Genomic DNA, 6,163 nt, shown 5'->3' on the forward strand with positions numbered 1-6,163 from the left:
AGTTATGAGCAATATAATAGTTTTGGGATGACAGAGTGACATAATGACAGAGTGACAGAATGACAGACAGACAGGTCATTAAACATACCCGATCATTTGATCCGGGGACATAACAACAACAAAGGGCAATAACACTTAAAAAGTGCAGGGTTATAGTTCTTGTGCATTGCACTTCTTCCTATTAATTTCTTCACAACCATGAAGTTTTCATGTTAAAATCTTGTAGCATATCTGAGATATAGCCCTGAAAAGTTATATCTCAAAACAACAAACACTTTTCACTATCAATAGACCATCTGTCTATAATCTTCCGTGTTAAGAGGAACACTCACTGTTCTCAAGCTGTAATTGAAGTGTGTGGTTATGACTTGGTATTAAAAACTTCCTTCTGCAGTATTTAGAGGGCAATATTAAATTACAAGAAGTAATATGACCATACAAATTGTTCAATTAAAACTTCCAATAGCATTTGCATCGTCTCTCTCCTTTAAACTTCGAAATGGTGTTGTTAAGTCTGAGAAAACATCACACACTTAATAATGTAGTACAGTGACCCCGCGTGATGGTGAACAAAAGAGCCAAATGTGAAAAAAGAGCCAGAGTGAAAAAACTCACAATAAACAACATAGTTATGGACCCAACAAGCTCATATATGGCCATTTTTTACCTTTGAACTCAAAGTGACCTTGACCTTGGAGATATCAACATAATTCTTTTGCGCGACACACCGTCCAACGATGGTGAGCAAATGTGCCAAAAGATTGTAAAATCTCACTATGAACAAAATAGTTTAATGGCCCTGACAAGCTTATTTAAGGCCATTTTTTACCTTTGAACTCAAAATGTGACCTTATCCTTGGAGATATCGACGTAATTCTGTCGCGCGACACACATACAATGATGGTGAACAAATGTGCCAAATGATTTTAAATTCTCAAAATGAACAACATAGTTATAGCCCGGACAAGCTCATTTATTGCCATTTTTGACTTTTGAACTTTAAGTGTGACCTTGACCTTGGAGATATCGACGTATTTCTTTTGCGCAACACCACCGTCCAATGATGGTGAACAAATGTGTCAAATGATTTTAAAATCTCACAATGAATGACATTAGAGTTATGGCCCTGACAAGCATTTGACCTTTGAACTCCAAGTGTGACCTTGACCTTTGAGATATCAACATACTTTTTTCACCATGCTACAAGCACCAAGTCATTTTAAAATCTACGATAAATAACATAGTTATGGTCCGGACAAACTTTCAGTTTAAAACACACTAAGTGACCCGTGACCTAGTTTTTTTACCTGCATGACCCATATTCAAACTTGACCTTCACATCATCTAGATACAAACTTCTGACCAAGTTTGGTGAAGATCAGATGAAATTTTTAGGACAGACAAACAGACCGACCGACGGACGGACAGACCAACAAAGTGACTCCTATATAGCCCCCATTACCAATGGTAATTGGCGTATAATAAAATGTTTGTTAAACAATATATACAAAAAACGTGTAACCGACATTAAGAACATGTACAAGTCATGTACACATATCAAGGGTGTTGAAGGCAAATGACAATAAAATATAAACTGTGAAATGATCAAAATAGCGACATGTAATGTTCAATGCGTTTTAAACGGATTGCTTAAATAATCCTAGCACAACTTTTCACGCACGATGACGGTCCGATTGTAATCAGCGTCTTAATTGGTCGCGTGTTCAGCTCATTAAAGACCTTTAAAAATATCATTGTATCATTAAGATGCATTGTGTAATGCCAACATCAATCTACATTTTAAGTCTGAGTCGAATCATGTTTAGTCACGCCTTTTAGCTTTAGCGCCTAAACACAATAATATTTCACGCCTTGGTGAGCGCGCTTTTGTTTAAACGATGGGATGGCAATTAAGCCTTAAACTACAATACTTCGAGCCTCGGTGATTGCGCTTTGTTATACGGCGGGTGGCGATTAAGTCCCCATGTTGGGAAGCATCCCTATAAACGAGACATAATAACAGCTAAATACACAGATCGGGTGTTTCGAAGTCCCAAGATTCCGGACTTAACGGGGCAAAATATTGCATAATAAATCCGTTCCCCTTGACTTTCGTCCGCATCACGAGATTTCCGGACTATCGAGATCTGGATAAAAGCGGGGGTCACTGTATTTATATTAATGCAAATGTGGAAAGTGAAAGTAAAAGCACAACAATGATAATATTTAACAAAAAATAGATTCATTAAACTGATTCTACAATACTCTTAATTTAGTGTTCTCAACAGTCCTTATAATATAAGAAAACAAGAATATAAGTAAAACTTATCAATGCTCCCCAATTATGCGCTAAGTTAATATATGGGTTTATTTAAGAATGAGTTCCAGAAAAAGGCAATATATGTGCAAATCAATGAGCCAGAACAATTAGTAACATCTGCATTGAGAAAAATTATAAAGGAAAAACCTGACAAGATGCACAAGTCCACCCTAACAGGACACTGTGATCAGTTTCACCATATAGGGATCATGATCAAGTTTCTGAGATATTTGTGTAGAGTATTTAAGAAAACTGTTTTTTATTATATGCACAAATTATACATATCAGAATTATAAACAAGACCTGTCAGATAACAGCGCGCTCGACTATTCGAGTGCTTGACAGTGTAAGGCCTAAATTAAAATTGAGTTTGTTTGCCCTTTACCGACCGACCCACTTTTTACCCCCCGACCCAAAAATTTTTATTGCGATTTCTGAAAACGTATTTTTTTATTTTGTTTTTTTCGCCGATCATAAAAGAGCCAACTGCAATATTTATTCGTGCGCGTATTTATATCCCTGTCCATTATTATCGCCCTTGACCGATCTAGGTCGCTCCGATGGTTGGAATTTCATATGCCCCAGAATAGACAGTAATGCAAGCGTCTATAACCAGCATCGCGATCGGCGGTGTTCCGTGAAAATGGCCGAACGACATCATAATTAACTATTGGTTCGCAAAAGTAGTCGGACATATACGAGTTTACGTTCGTTGTACACATGTTGTTAACGTGATCCAAGATGGCGGACAATTAAAAGAAATAACGATGCTCAGCGAGGATAAATGACTATCGAATTTACGACGGACATCATATAATTAGTATGGATTAATGAAAGAGCATGTCTTTCTACGATGGAGCATACGTTTTAGATACAAATAAAACTCTTTTTTTTTTGGAAATGTATGAACTGAATGTCACAGAACAAGTGTTTGAAAATTGGAATGCAGTCTACTTGCAAAGAAAAAACATCTAACAGTTACAGGATTATCGTTCGAAAATGCAAAATAAAAGACAAACATGATTTGATTTATATGCAAGTGGATCTGTGTTTAATCAGATTCATGTGCATATTCTGCTTTATTATGTTTGCACACTAAACAGTTTACTGTATTGGCATGTTAGTGAAATGGATATGTAAAGGTAAACTTATTTAATATATTAATGTCTCTTAGCTAAATACATCGACAACACTCAAGTATATATGTTTAAAGCGTTAATATATCCACAAACTGAAACTAACACCCTTAATTTATTTCCCCAAAACAAGTTTTCGTGCTTATGTTAAAGTACACTCCACGCGTTTTCCCCAATTTCCCTCCATACTCCGCGGGTTTCGACCTGGAGGGAGATTAAGAAAATCCCGCTATACGCGGCGTTTGCATGATTTTGGACGCGGCGGTTAACGATCGGCAAAACTGATAAGCCGACGCGGCGGCCCTCGGCGTTGGCAACGCGGGGAAAACTCCGCGTTTTACAAGATAACGATCAATTTTATTTTGTTTGACTTCCTGATTTTCAAATAAAATTACATTTATTACAAGTACATACATGTACATGTAGTATAATATTTACAATTAAAAAAAAAACAACCAAGATAGATCGGTCCCGACGTGGTTGTAGAAGTAGTTGTTGTTGTAAAAGAAAACTCGTTGATTTACGACACACAAAACGTCGTCTTTCAACTAATACTTACCATTTAATATAAACACAGTTTGCAACATTGTTTTTATTTTGATAATTTAATCCAAAAATTTCATGTTATCAGGTGATTTTCTATACTGAACATGTATACAAATGACCAAGGACCCTAAAAATCTCGCAAATCTGTGTGAATTGACAGTTTGACGTGTAACCGGTTTAACTTTAACTAGTTGGGTGTAACCCCTAATAAATTATAATGAGGGTATATAAGCAAGCGTATTATTCAGCACGATTTGCGGGAAAGCAGTCATCCATATTGGTTGAAGCAGTTGTTCTTCACTTTTATTCTGTTTTCTATAAAGGTATGTTGTATTTTAACTATGTAAATTTATTAGTAATATGCTAGTCTAGATGGCCATTGAATAGTGCTTTTGTCGGTATTGTATTTATCAGTTAAATATGTTTGTTTTCATTGACCTTGGTATTGTTTATGATAGCAGCATAATTCTTTGTATTTAACAGTCATAACAAAGATCACTTTCTTTTCTGTATGCTTGCACATATGAGCTAATATTGCAGTCACAGCACTGGGCATCATCTGCAGTCAAGACTGGGGTCATAAGCTGTCATAGGAGGCCAATCCACAATTGGTATGTCATGTTATTGGATGTATTTTTATCAAGTTCAGATTTGTATCTTTTATTATTTTGATGATTAGCATTGGAAATGTAATGCTAGTTCGATCTATTGTAAGTTGTCGATCTATTGTTAGTTTTCGTGGTATTGTGCTACAATATAGCGAGACCTTATATTGACGACCACTAGATATGTATGAATAACATAGTATTTATTTATGATAACATACTTAAATGTTATTGTAAGTCTGTATCAATTTATATTATTGTAGAATATTGTTATTGTTATTTCAGGGCTTTGACAACTTTGCAACGCCTTTGTGATTTCTCTGAGACGCTTTAAATAAGCTGTTTATCATAGTTATTTCCAGAGATTGTATTACAATTATGTAATCATTAAAAGTTATAGTGTTGAGGGAAAACTAAATTAAATGGACATGTAATGAACCCAGCTTATGTGTTGTTTGTATATATTCATTTTTATAATATAAGGAACACAATTGCAAGCCACAAATGGCGCCCAACGTGGTTATATTTTAGATTTCTCTCATTTAAGAACTGAACATTAATTTAAAAAAAAAATAATAAAAATAAATGAGTATTGATGATTGTTAAAGATTGTGGAAAATCTTTGGTTGTATGGAGGACGTACAGCTTATTCGGTAGCCAGTGGTCGGAGCAGTTGGCGTGTGCAGTGGAGCAATCCAGGTGGCATTCTGAGCGATCATTGGGAGCAACGAGCGATTATTTGTTGGGAGCGACGAGCGATCTTTAGGAGCGAGTAGAACATCAGTGCCTGCAAAGTGACTGGAGCGTGTGACATTGACATTACCGTGTGATTGAGAAAAACACATTTGTATTTGTGAGTACCAATAGTGGAAGGCCATTATTTATTAAATTGCAGTTGAATTTCTTTATTTAATTGTAAATAATCCATTGTGGTCCATATGCTGTAAATAATTTGTTGTTGTTTTAAAACTTTTGTTTTTAACTGCAATTTATTAAATATCCTGGGGAAAAAATTATATTATTAAACAATTGATTGGGAAAGTGTCACAATTGCATGATACCTTAGCAATTTTAAAACATATTCCTTAGTGATGGTTTCTTTAACTAACAAGTCTATTTAGTTAACTATTTGAAGCAACTTTACTATTCTTAAATACTTCGTAATATTGCCATCATATTGAAAACCTTACATAAGGGTATATTTGATTGGTTTTGTGTTATTACAGTACTTTTCAGTGGCCACCAAGTTTATTTCAGAGGTGTTGTTTGTCTGGAGGTGGTGACCAGCATTCAAATCGCACAGCTATTAAATTAACGGGTAGTTAATTTTCAATCGTGCTGAAAGCTTCACTTGCTTAGTATTATTCGTTGGGGATTTGACATTTCATTGACATGTACACTGTGACCTTGTCAGAAAATTGTTGACAACTATTTGACCTTGACATTTTATTTTCAGGATGGACACAATTTTTGCGAGTTTATAACTCATTTAGTGTATTATTTGGCAGTTTTGCAGTTTAATTGTTAAATTAGTTTTTTCATTCGTGCTGTAAACA

General features: G+C 35.2%; 1 long non-coding RNA gene across 1 annotated transcript; it reads left to right on the forward strand.

Moving 5' to 3' along the window:
• The first annotated feature begins 4,224 nt into the window (after nucleotides 1-4,224).
• Nucleotides 4,225-5,079, forward strand: LOC127881824 (uncharacterized). The gene is made up of 3 exons (XR_008050303.1): nucleotides 4,225-4,325; nucleotides 4,543-4,613; nucleotides 4,893-5,079. It is a non-coding gene; the product is annotated as an uncharacterized LOC127881824 (long non-coding RNA).
• The last annotated feature ends 1,084 nt before the right edge of the window (nucleotides 5,080-6,163 follow it).

The sequence above is a fragment of the Dreissena polymorpha genome, chromosome 1 (genome assembly GCF_020536995.1).
Source record: "Dreissena polymorpha isolate Duluth1 chromosome 1, UMN_Dpol_1.0, whole genome shotgun sequence".
Lineage (NCBI taxonomy): Eukaryota > Metazoa > Mollusca > Bivalvia > Myida > Dreissenidae > Dreissena > Dreissena polymorpha.